Source organism: Nyctibius grandis, chromosome 5 (assembly GCF_013368605.1).
Source record: "Nyctibius grandis isolate bNycGra1 chromosome 5, bNycGra1.pri, whole genome shotgun sequence".
Taxonomy (NCBI): domain Eukaryota; kingdom Metazoa; phylum Chordata; class Aves; order Nyctibiiformes; family Nyctibiidae; genus Nyctibius; species Nyctibius grandis.
In genome coordinates this window covers 82126326-82139803 of record NC_090662.1, presented here as the reverse complement: position 1 = coordinate 82139803, position 13478 = coordinate 82126326, and positions in this window count along the sequence as shown.

Genomic DNA, 13478 nt, shown 5'->3' with positions numbered 1-13478 from the left:
ATTAAAAACCTTCTACAATAACTGCTACTTCCTCCAGGAGAGCTGAAACAAGATGCATGTGCTGCTTCCCTCAGCCTCGCCAGAGGCTGAACTTGCTCCAACGGCGGAATGGTCTATTTAGGAGGGAGGAATCTGTTTCAGCACTTGAATTTTGATCCCCAAACCTGTGGTTTAGCCCAGAGTTGTATATTTACTGACAGTTAAATCAGCTTTTTTATTTACCTCCGCACAATACAGGAAATTCTTTCGTTTCTGGAAATAAAATGTGTATTAATGGCATATGGAAAAAATTGTATTTCTTGAAATAGTTATTTCTTTTACCAAAGAGCCTTATTTTCTACTTTTGCTTTTCAGTATTTAGAGGGCTAGTCTTCTGAGTCAGAGCTCAAGAAAAAAAATGTAGCAATTACTGTGTTGAGAGCTAGATTTCAATGTAGGATGAAACAGTCATGTTTCCTGCAGCTATTCTTTCTGTGTATGATTTTTTTTTCCTCAATTGCATTTGTGTGGCTCTTCCAGCAGTATGAAATTTAAAACTACTTATTTGAAAATAAACTTCCGAAGATACTTCAAAAAAGACCATGGAAAAGCTTTTTAACATTGACAAAATTATCAACGATTAAAAAAATAGGAGTAAAGCTGTTCCAATTTAATCTGGTTACTGTTTGGCTTCCTGTTGTAGATCCAGTGTATGTTTCTTTGCACATAACCACACAAGCGATAAATAATTTTTAACTTTGTTTATTTGTAGTTAGGAGCAGCAGGGTAACACCTGCAACACCATCACTGGGAACAGCACTACATGCTGGAAGAGATGTTAGAAAGACAATTTTATGCAGAAATGTCTCTTGCCTCTTTCCTCCCTGCCTTTCCCATGTAAAAAGCCATAGGAGAAGTGGAGGTGTGGTGAGATGTGGAAAGAGAAGAGGCCAGGCACGCTGGACAATTTTAGCAGAGTGTAAGAGGCAAGAAAACAATTTCTTTTCTGTCGTTATCAGAGCTGTAGTGCCAGCTTTACAAAGACACATGCTTTGATGCCAGTGGTGGAACTGTGACTGGTTTATTATTTTTGTCTCATAGTTGCATCTAGATATTGGTCTGCTGGGGTGTAAAACGTCCTTTGTCTACAATAGGATCTTTGTGGGTGGATCAATGACAGTGTATGACCCCTGTTGAGTAGCATTTCTTGAAGAGAAAGAAAAACAGTGCTTGCTTGGTGTCATTGGGCTGATGTATTCTGCTCGGTATGGCTTGGTTTGAATGATAATTTATGAAGCATGGAAATTTTTGGTTTGAACAATTATGACTGCCAGCTGGTGGGTTATTCTCTATTTGTTCTAAATTATTCTTCATTATTTACTCATTTGTTTGGATGTGTGTGCACGTTTTGTATTGTTGATCTATTGTATGCTCATTTTTTTCATGACAGACATTCAGGCTTCTTGCAGTTGACCAGTGATGACTGCAGTTTTCAGGTGTGCACCTTAGTATCAGAGGAGAGGCAGAAAGACCATAATAATTCAGAATGAATAATTCAACAACAGCTATCACATGCACGCACTGTAATAGAAAATCCTGCTGTGCTGTGTCAATGTTTTTGTGTCCACTATAATCTTACAGAACTTCCAAATAAAAAATTGGAAGCCAGTTACTTATACACAAAAATAATCTTCACCTCTGCTACCATCACTGGCTTTCTATGCCCACAGAATGTGAGAGATGAGGATTTGGCAGGTGGTGCCAATATGAGACTTTGCCCAGAGATTTCCATTCTTTGGTGTGATTATGCAATCACCGCGCAGTCCCACTGGCATCAGCAGCTATTATGAAGCAGCTGCATAATCAGGCATTTATTGGAAGAGGTGGGGAGGAAGAAGGCCACATGTTTGTCCTGTGTGTTCCCTAATGGTAGAGGATGAAACAATGAGAAAAAGCATTGTGTGATTTTTGATGTGCAGCTGTTGGCCCATGTTTTCTGAATGCACTGTAAGTCCGATGAGAATGCGATGCTAGGAAAATGTGATCATAACAACCCCATGCAATGCTATAGGCTTGGGGAAGAGTGGTTGGAAAGCCGCCCAGCGGAAAAGGACCTGGGGGTGTCAACAGCTGGCTGAATATGAGCCAGCAGTGTGCCCAGGTGACCAAGAAGGCCAACAGCATCCTGGCTTGTATCAGAAATAGCGTGGCCAGCAGGATGAGGGAAGTGATTGTCCCTCTGTACTTGGCACTGGTGAGGCCACACCTTGAATACTGTGCTCAGTTTTGGGCCCCTCACTACAAGAAAGGCATTGAGGTGCTGGAGCGTGTCCAAAGAAGAGCAACGAAGCTGATGAAGAGTCCAGAGCACAAGTCTTATGAGGAGCAGCTGAGGGAACTAGGGTTGTTTAGTCTGGAGAAAAGGAGACTGAGGAGAGATCTTAGCACTCTCTACAACTATCTGAAAGAAGGCTGTAGTGAGGTGGTTGTCCGTCTCTTCTCCCAAGTAGCACGTGATAGGATGACAGGAAACGGCCTCAAGTTGTGCCAGAGCAGGTTTAGATGGGATATTAGGAAAAATTTCTTCACTGAAAGGGTTGTCAAGCATTAGAGCAGGCTGCCAAGGGAAGTGGTTGAGTCACCATCCCTGGAGGTACTTAAAAGACGTGTAAATGTGGTGCTTAGGGACACCTAAGTGGTGTCCTATTTAGTGGTGGACTTAGCAGTGCTAGGTTAAAGGTTGGACTTGATGATCTCAAGGACCTTTTCCAACCTAAATGATTCTGTGATTCTATAAAACTGATGTTGGTGTGAGTCTTCTGGGAATGCAGCCTCACACGTTCCCCAGATAAATCAGATTTTAAAGAGCCATTCTCCTTAGGGTCCTCAGTTTGGTCTCCTAGTGCAGACCTAGCTTCCCATCCAGTGACTCTTGCTTATATTCCACAAGCCTCCTTGCCAGCTTTAAAATGACAAGTGTCCTGGTTTTGTGGGGATATAATTTATAGAATCAATTTTCTGTTACATTTTGTTTCAGTTTGTGGCCAGCCATGGTATGGTGATTAAGGCCATTAGCAGTTAAAGCCAAGGCAGCTGACTCAGGCTGGCCCACAGCTGTATTCTATAACATTAATGTCACATTCACTATAAATTGAAAAGCTTGCTAGAGATGGGGGGGGCTTTTTGCTCTGCTTTCCTCTTCTTCCTTGTCCTCTCTTCTTAATGGTTACTATCCCTGGAGGGACTTGCCACCACTTTATGGGCTGAGTATAACTTTGTGTCTTTTGTACTAGTATTGATTTTCTTATTTTATTAAATCTGCTTAAATTTCAACCCATGAGTCGCCCTCCTTTTCCCAGTTCCCTTTCTCTGTTAGGGAGGGGATGTTGGGTGATAGAACTAGTTATTGTTTAGCCCTGGGTGTGGGCTAAACGCAGACAACAAGTAATGGGTATTTTGCTACATCTCAAGACATTACCTTGGTGAATTGCCAACTTTGAAAAGAAATGTACACTTAGGTGAGATGAATCTGGAATATTGTATCCAGTTCTGGGCCCCTCAGTTCAAGAAGGACAGGGAACTGCTAGAGAGAGTCCAGCGCAGAGCCACGAAGATGATTAAGGGGGTGGAACATCTCCCTTATGAGGAGAGGCTGAGGGAGCTGGGTCTCTTTAGCTTAAAGAAGAGGAGACTGAGGGGTGACCTCATTAATGTTTATAAATATGTAAAGGGCAAGTGTCATGAGGATGGAGCCAGGCTCTTCTCAGTGACATCCCTTGACAGGACAAGGGGCAATGGGTGCAAGCTGGAACACAGGAGGTTCCGCATAAATATGAGGAAAAACTTTACGGTGAGGGTAATCGAACACTGGAACAGGCTGCCCAGAGAGGTTCTGGAGTCTCCTTCTCTGGAGACATTCAAAACCTGCCTGGACGCGTTCCTGTGTGATATGATCTAGGTAATCCTGCTCCGGCAGGGGGATTGGACTAGATGATCTTTCGAGGTCCCTTCCAATCCCTAACATTCTGTGATTCTGTGAATCCCACTGTTAAACTTCAGCTGGTTAAATGTTAGTGACTTGTATAAGCTCATCTTGCAGCACAATGTCAAGAAATCAATGAAGAGATGCTTCCAAGAGATTCAATCCATCCTAAGGGAGGTGGGATGAATAGCCCTCTGGAAACCCCTCTTTCAATACATTATTGAGGATGCCTAAATAACTAGTAGATGCTCGACTTTTAGATGGCTAAATTGACTGAGGTTAATCCTGCTCTTTACTGCCAGTCAAGATTTGTATAAATTGATCTTTCAGGTATCCGATCTTTTTCTGTCTTTATTTGCTACAGGCCTCTATTATCTGAAATCTCCTTGCCACAAAGAATTCACAAACTGAGGTCAAATTGCCTTTTAATGTTCTTGTAGCTTTGAGCTTCTTAAACTTCTCACAGTTTGACAGACTTTCCAAAAGTCAGATAAGCTCTGCAGCTCTTTCTGAATGCTTTCCCATCTGCTGCTACAATTTTTGCTGCTACAGGCCCCAGTGAAGGTGACATTTCCCTCTAGCAGTCTCACCACTGCTAGTGAGATAACAGCTCCCTACTTCTAATTGGCACCTCCTCTTTATATACTCAAGAATTTCATTAGCTTGCTTAGCCATCACACTGTATAGGAAACTGATAGTGAGCAGTTACCTATTGTATTACTGGATATTGAAATAGCTCCAGGATACTCTGTATCAGATTGATTTTACATATATATGTGTATATATATAAATAAATATATATATATATGTATAGCCAGATTGGATGAGACTTTGAGCAACCTGGTCTAGTGGAAAGGTGTCCCTGCCTGTGGCAGGGGGGTTGGAACTAGATGATCTTTAAGGTCCCTTCCAACTGAAACCATTCTATGATTCTATGATATCAGCGATGCTTACAACAAAACAGCAGAGAGTGAGTTGTGCTGTTACCCAAACTTATGTCCATGTTTCTACTACATAATGTAAAATGTGCAATCTCAGTGTTGTGAGGCAGGAACTTTTTTGCCCAGGTAGTGTGCTAAGTTTCAGATACCAAAACAGAGTGTGGTATAATTAGTCTTTAAGAGCTAGATTACAGCCTGTTGTATATTTGATCTTTGTAATGCATTTGCAAATTTTTATAATTTTATTATTTGCAAAAGTTTGTGAATCCTTTAATGACCTCTTCATCTTCTCTTAGGCAGTCTACTAGAACCTTGCCAAAACACTAGATTACGTGCTGCACTGTGTGAGTGAATCTCTACTCATGTGCTGCCATGTGGTCTCCTCATAGTATGTCAGATAAGGTGCAAAACCCAACTCGAAGAATCAGTGTTTATGTATGTGTATAGAGCAGGTTGAACCTGGGACTGTCAGAGCCCAAACCTACAGACTTCTACATGCCTCCACAGTCCCAGGATTACTGCCTCCTAGATATGAAGGACGTATGATCCTCTGGAAACTTCAATATGAGATTGGGGGTGGGGGGCAATTTCTTGCTTTTATAGTATTACAAAATTTTACACAAATTACAATAATGGAAGTATTTTCAAATAGATTCAGTGTGGCCCTCAGTAACTAGATAAGCTTTTGTCTCATCTGTCAAATGGAAGTAACAAAGCTTGACTAGCTCACATAAAGCACTGTGTGGACAAATACACCGCAGCCTATTAAGTACTCATTCACTTCTATAGTATATAGAAGCAGTGGTAACTCCTGCTATAGCCAGCGGTCATGAGAACTGCCTTTAAGAACGAAAGGGAAATCCCAGCCAATCCCCTAGCTAATTTTTACTAATTTTGTTTTTTTTTTTTAAACATTCTAGACCATGTTTGCACTAATGTAAATAGAATAAAGGAAAAAAAAGAAAATGAGGCAAGGATTGCCTTCACAGGTTGAATTTATTAGTGTAACAAACACTGGAAGATTAGGACTTAAAAAGCGAAGATGTGGATTGCTCTTGTCACTATCCTAATGCTTAACAAGCTCTTTTTTCTATCTCACTTGTCGCTAACTCCTCCAAAACATGCTCCCTATAGCCAGCATCATCTTGTGGACTTTCTTAAGTATGGTTGTTGGACTGCTTCAGGTATTTTTACTTTTGCTTTATGCATTCCCAGGGAAGAGACAGGAAGAGTCAACTTGAGTAAGAGTTAGGCAAATGCCCAACCAAGTTTATTTTTTTCCAGTAGCATCACAATTAGATTGTATTTTTAACACATCCACAAAAATGCATCCACATTTTTGGTTTTTTTTTTTTTTAGTTGTTCATGCAAACAGTGGCGCTCTTTTTAACTGTGATGCTATTTGTTGTTGTGAGCTCTGAGAGGCTTCAGAGAACAGTAAAAAAATAAAATGTCAACTCCTACCCCTCATCTAATTTTCTTTAAAATGTCTTAAAATGCAAATTAAGTGTTTTTCTAGTTGATTTCAGTTGTTACTTCAGCAGCACAAGAGAAGTTTGCGAGGTTTTTGGTGATTGAAAAGGGTGAACTCTGGCTGCTTTCCAATCACAATTTCTTTAGAACTTTTTGGTGAAACTGTGCTGGAGATGAGCTGTTCGCATAAGAATGATAAAAGGTCCTGGGTTCAGCAGCTCCCTCTGACTCATCACTTTTCAGAGATTAGAAGTTGGGAATGCAATAGAAAATAACTTGCCTCCCCTCTCTGCGTGACTGATTAAAATCTGTATCACTAATCAACACAGAACATAGTTAATGATGGTTTAATTAATTTACTGTAATTTTTGATGAAGCTCACTGCAATTACTTTTCCACATGCTGCTACATGATAGTAATGATTTTCAACAGAAGGAAGGCAGCCTGTCTAGCGTGTGTCAGCTCTCAGAGCAGCATCACTTTAATGACTGCAAGGAACTGCTCTAATACAGAATTCAGCTCATAGATACGACTAGCTAGTTAATATGCACAATTCCCATAGCTACGAAGGCTCCTCTGTGCATGAACTACTCAACTATGTACTAGAGCACCAGTCCTTCAGAAAGAAGAATTGTAGCTGGACCTCGTCTCCTTTTAGATTTGAGCCCAACAGTCATTGTTCTGCCAGGTGATCGCATGAACTGCTGTGCAAACACCTTTCCATCGCTGCTCTTAACACTCACTGTAAATGGTTATGTCTCCACAATCGTCCCACCTTTGAGATTCTTTGGAGCCTAAGTAAAGGTTGCCAATACATACAAACAAACACCAGGGAAACAGATTACCCTGTTGGGAAGTAAAGTGAGGTAGCTTATTGATTGCACACATAACCGCTTTTTAGAGTGATTTTTACCCTTCTGTATTTTATGATGGGTGCCCAGTTTCCACTATTGATTCCTTTGATGCTGCTCTGTGGAGGCTACATAGTGCTGTGCTGATTAAACTAATTTCTCTGATGTTTAATGTGTCTCACTTGTTCTGTTTTGGGATCACATTATCACCTGACATGGGACTAACATTAGCAGCATTTCTAATTGTGTTCCAGTGACATTTGTCATATTCCTGTCATCTAATGTCTTAAACTGGTTTTATCGCTTTAGCATTTCTCATTTCCAACAAACTTTTTACAGCTGATTTCAAAGTCTTTTCAGAGGCATGCTTTTTTCCTGCAGTGAATAGGTTTTATTCACAATTATGGTTGTAGATATCTGTGTATACGTATTTATTAGTGTTGATCATGTAACCTCTCCAAAACCTTTTAAGTTCCTGAAAATTGTTTGCTAATTGGCATCAGCATTCTCTCATGGCTTAATGAACAGTAAATGACTCTAATGTTTCTCAAATTTCAAGGCTTTTTGATCTATTTTGCTTTTGAGACTTAAACAGCCATATATCTGATATCTTCCTAATGATGAACAAACTGACTGTGTCTAATTGCTGGCCTTTGCTTGAACCGCGCAGTGAAACATCGTTATAAAACCAAGGTCATCCAAACATGTTTTATCACTTTTTTTGATGAAATGCCTAATTGCTTGCTAGGGTTGTCTTCACCATGATCTAATCAGGGAACAGTGACAATAAAAGTAATGATGTGGTAGATCCTTGACCTCAGCTCTCACTGCAAATAATTGTCTGACATTGTTACCATTTATGGTCATGCATTCAGCATTATCACATAAGCTTTTGATGATTTCATTACTGTCTGCTATTCCATAGTATGCCATTATTTCATGTAGAAATTTTAGCATGCTCTAATATCTTCTGCAACCCCATAAAAGGATTATTTATTACATATGGCTTTTTGCTTAATAATAACTCTGAGAATAATAAATTGGTCTGCATACGATCTTCAGCTCTACTACCTGCTCGTTCTTCCTTGAGTTAGGGAGTCGCCTGTTTCTTGACAGCCAAAACATACGTTGGGAGTTCATTTTCCAAGACACTGAAAGCAATGGGATTTTACTTCAGAGACTCTTTATTTTTTAAATTCTTCTTCATTCTCACTTCCGTTAAAAGCACAGTGTTTACATAGATAGTTGTTTTTCAGGTGTTTTTAGGAGCTCTCTGGGGCATAGCCTACTTAAGATGGACAGAATTCTGTCCATAATTTTCTTTTTTTTTTGAAAAGTGCTTTCTTTCAGTTCAGAACTGAGTTACGCCAAATCTCCTACTTAGAAATCCTGTTGCAACTTTGCATAAACACAGGAAGGCTTGCCTGTTTAGGTCATTAACTCCAGCTCCTTAACACCTCCCCTTTTATTTCTTCTACCACTTGCAATCTCTTTGGCTGATGCTGTTTATTCTCCCCGTCGTTTGCTTGTCCATCTGCCTTATTTAGTCTCTAGAAGACTAAAAGCAATTAGTTGAATTTTATCAATGTAATAAAAGTTTTGGTCCCTGCCAGTTAAAGCTTACTACAACTGAGACTGCATAATTCAATACAAGGTATGGGAGCTACTCGCTGCTTCATATCTTTGCCTTTGCTACTGTAGATCCAGCTAGTCTTAAAAGCATGTCAGAGACAACTAGGCTGATTTTCAGTTACGTTTGTATTTACAGATCTAAATCAGGAGTGATTGTGAGCGCCTGCCTTAGCTTTTTAAATGTGAAAATGAAATCAGCCAGCCTGGACACCCTTGATGTGCTATTGAGAGAAATGGTCAGACTGCATGAATGTACGTGGGTACGTGTTGTGCTCAGCTGTACTTGCAAAGTGGCTGGGGCTGTTTTAAAGTTTCTCTATGATACGTTAGAATCTAAGTGAGGAGCGTTAGAATAACCTTGCTACTTTATTCTTCACTGTATATATAAAATGTGCATACAATTACTATTGAGCATCTGGCACCTAAGAGCATGTAAGGGGTAGGAGTTTTGTAACTACTAAAATAACTACAGAGTCTCTTAAAATTAAGTGGTTTCTATTTTAACAGAGAAGATGGAATTGGTTGATAAAACTTGGGATGTCGCACTCGTTCCTGTGTGTGATGCTATAGTGTTGTAACGTTATGTAGTGCAATTGTGGGCTAATTGGAGTCTTTTGATTTCACACAAATTTTACACTGCTATCTGCTACTTGAGTAGTGTTGTTCCAGATTTGTTGTAACGTAGGTGAGGTAATGATCTCGCTGCAAAAAATTCTACTAAAAATATATGAGAAAATTTAAATATGGAAGATATATTTTTACCAGCTTTCATTTCTCAGTGTGCAGAGTTCATTTAGCAATAGTCTTCAGGCATTTTAACTACTCACTTTCATTCTAATTGCTATTTTCTGACAATTCATTACCACATTTAAGTTACATTAAATAAATCACTTCAACTGTACAATCCATTTTAAAGACAGACTTCCCTGAAGCTGACAAATGTGACAGTCCCAATTTGATAGAAAGACTGAGCAACAGCTAAAACAGGGAATATCAATCAGCCCATATTCAATGAACCTGCAGTTAACAAGAAAGTAGAGAAATAAAAGTTGCAATAGGGGTCTATAATTTACAGAGCAAAAAGAAAAGGAGAATAATGCATGAAATGAACAATATGTATTATGTACCAAGAAAAGATGCAGTGGCTATCAATATACACAAAGATTGCCTATATTCAGATTGAGGTGGACAGAAACCTTGCATATTGGCTTAACTTTGCAGGCTAATAGTGAATTTCTGAATACAAGGAAGAAAGAGAGCACTTACTAACTTATGTGACTTGAATTGTTTAAATGCAAATGATAAAAATCAAAACTACATCTTCCCATTTATTTGCATGATTATAGTACTGAGGCAAGTCAACAAGACTCACAGCACTGCAGATTTTGAGGTGTTTGGTTCCAAGCCCACTGCCTGTTTGTGCTGTTGGTCTCCTGCCCTGACATCAAATAGGAGGCCATGCAGGAGAAGGGATACGCAATGCAAAACGAGTTTCAGCATCTGGCTCTTCTAGGAGCAGAAAGTGATTTCCTTAGCTGTGCTTTTGTTTTTAAGCAATTTCTATTTTTACAGTTATGCAGTTTCTAGCAAACAGACAAGAATATTTAGAAGAAAATATAATCAACAATATCTGTTATTCTAACCCAATATATTTTGAAGGGAATGGAGGCACACATATAATGGTAGATGTTGTCTAACATACCTAACATGTGTTACCAGACAGATCCGCCGGATGATGTTAATTCCCAGACAGTTCTTTCATAAAAGCACTATATGAGTACTCAATTTTATTTTTTTCCATCTTTTAAAAAAAACTATTGGTGCTCTGGTTTGCCATATTTAGTCTGAGTATAATATAAAAATCTAGGTAGGGGCTGTAAATAAAAGCTATGCTTTGTCCTATGATGCAAAAGTTTGCATCTTTAAAATAGTATCACAGTATTCCTGTTTAATGTAGTGATTTTGCAAATGTAAATTTGAGATCTTTCTTATTTTCAAAACACTAATTAAAATGGAAGGAGGTAGATTTTGTTCACTTTGTTACTGTAAATATCTTGTCTCAAGAGCAGCCTCTGCACAAAAGCCTCCCACCATCCCAGTGCCTAATGTTTTTGGTGGACTATGGCCACGTTCACACTGCACAGCTGAGCCACTTCTGTGCCAATGTCCCAAGCTAGTTGACACATGCAAGGCTGCATGTGCAGCTCTTAGAAATTATTGAAGCAGAGGACCTACTGAATATGGATATTGCGCTCCAGTGATGATAGTCTGTATCCTGTTCCAAAATTTGGTATCAAAGGGAATTCTTTCATGTAGCCTTTTTAGCCACCAGCAAAGTATTTATTCCCTGTGTTTATTGCACAGTTGCTGTGGACATGTACAGTTACCTGCTGGCTTCTAAACTCTGCCAATATTTCTATAGGCTTTTTTCTCTCCTTGTTTATAAGTAAGTGCTTTGGTAGCTTTTTGAAGAGGTGTCAGGTAGCAGGTGAATAGCAGCAGGCTAAAAACTATTCTATTTGTTGTCTGAAATACAGTGTGAGTCGGAGGAATTCACAGCAAAAGCAGACTGCAACACCTAATAAGGGGAAGTAAAATGGACTTGCCTTTGTCTAACCCATTCCAACTGCATAAAGGAAATAAGCACAGTCTTAACCTGCTGGGCTGATACTTTTCCTGATTCTGGACAACCAGTAGGTTTCCGAAACTGAGTCACGTAGCATAACATATATGATCGCATACAGAGCAGACATTGCCTCTGCATGCTGTTGTGCAGAAAGGCAGGGAACAGAGAGGCAAAAGTTAGACTTCAAGACAGTATTCCCTGTGATTTGCATCCTTGATGGAGGTGGGGAGGAGTTTAACATCACCAAGGCAGAGAGATCACGTTCATCTGTTCCCCTCTCACATCTGGAACACAGCACAGCCACGGAGAATCTGTAGAAACTCTGCCAGGCTGCCCTGGCCCACACTTCGTCTTATGCGATCTTCCTTGCTAGTGTGACCTTTTTTAGTCATTATTAACTAACAACACTCCCGGGGTTGTGAGAACAAGTTTTTTCAGTAGTCAGGATTTTGATTCGTCAACTTATAATATTCCATTTTATTGCCTCCCTGGCTTCTACTTTGTTGAGCAGTAGTAACGATTTGCCTGCTGCTTGTTGCTGTTTGATCTCCAGCTGTTAAAAGCTTGCTCAGGCTAACCAGCCTGCAGATTCCTACATGGACCAGTGAGCGTGGAAGGGCCCAGCTCATGCACCTCAGCCGTGACCTGGAGGAACCACCACGAGGCAAGCCACAACTGTTTAAACTCATTCACTTGCAGTCCGTGACGGTGTTTGGGTTGCAGAAGGTACATCCACCAGAACCTTCAGATCACACAGGCCTTTGGACAGCCCTCAGATGGTTTCCATACTAAAGAAGAAATCAGCATTAGTTGGGCTGCAAAATCCATACGCTACATGACGAAGCAACATTATTCTAAATTGGGCTCGATGCTTCTGAGATGAATGATTTTCCTCCCTCTCCTTGCACAACACTGCAAGCCCTCTGCAGAGCAGCCAGCAGCATGTATAATGGATTCCAGACTTCTTTAGTTATAATAATATTATGGCTATACATGGTCTTCTTTGTCTCAAGTAAATAATAAAGTGATCTGCTAAAACAAAACATTTAAACATCCTGGGGATGGTTCTACCCACTATATACCATGACTTGCTTGATTTTTCTCTTTGACATAATCTGTTTCAGTCATTGGTTTCATTGCCAATTCAAAGTATTTAAACTAGAACAAGAAAAGAAATGAAAAAATAAGAAGCACTTTTTTTTTTTTTTTTTTAATACAGGATGGTACCAAACTGCTTTACAAACTATAGGTTAATCCTGCCATCTTTCTTGGGGTAGTTTCTTACACTGTCAGTTCTCTGCAATAAGGATACCTAAAGTCTTCAGCGTTGCTGAGATTCTTGACGTGCAAGAATCACTTTCCTATTACCATCATATAGTGTCCTCTAGAATGGGCATGTTTTTTACCTGTATTAGGATAAATGTAGTACAGGAAGCTAACAACTTCAACATCTGTCATCAAGAAAACTTGCAAACTGTTTTGGAAAATGTTTTTAACAGTATTTAAGTTTTTATGCCCCAGGATATATGCATATCTCACAGGATTAAAAAAATCTATTTTGTATTTTCAAAACGCTCATCTGTAAACAGGAACTGTTCTTATGGTATGATACCACCTCTACATATACATACGTAAGTGTGTCTGTGAGGTGCTAAAGAAGAATGCTTATTTTCTCTACGGATGGAAAAGCTGGGTTAAGTTTAGGACACATTAAAAATGCCAACACAAACTGAAAACTTGATTTTATAGACTGGAAACCTGCTGTTACCAAAGCATCTAAGAGGTTGGTGTCATAATCTACAACAATGGAAATTCAGGTATAAAATACAAAATTATATTAATAGATTAGGCAATTTTAAAACCAGTGATGGAAATTATAAATCCAGTAATGCCATTGCACTTCTTCACTGGTAGTACGATTACATTTTGAGAAAACAGTACTGAGGTCATTCAGCAAACATAGACTGCAGCAGAACCGTACTCCGAAACTAAGC